The following is a 253-nucleotide window of genomic DNA, read 5'->3' on the forward strand; positions in this document are numbered from 1 at the left end:
GATGGGTTAAACGCAGAACACAATTTTCATTGTATGTACAAGTATAATGACAATAACGGCTCTATTGCTATTACTTGACTTACACTTGGTATTTAATCCTTTTGGGTTTTTTTTTTTTTTTTTGCAACTTCTGGTTGGATGTCAACTGCATTTCATTGGCTCTTCCTGCACTCTGCACAATGGCAATAAAACTGACTCTAATCTAATCATACACATACATCACCTGAGGTTAAGGATAACTTCTGACAATTTC

This window comes from Thalassophryne amazonica, chromosome 15 (assembly GCF_902500255.1).
Source record: "Thalassophryne amazonica chromosome 15, fThaAma1.1, whole genome shotgun sequence".
In the NCBI taxonomy this organism is placed as follows: Eukaryota; Metazoa; Chordata; class Actinopteri; order Batrachoidiformes; family Batrachoididae; genus Thalassophryne; species Thalassophryne amazonica.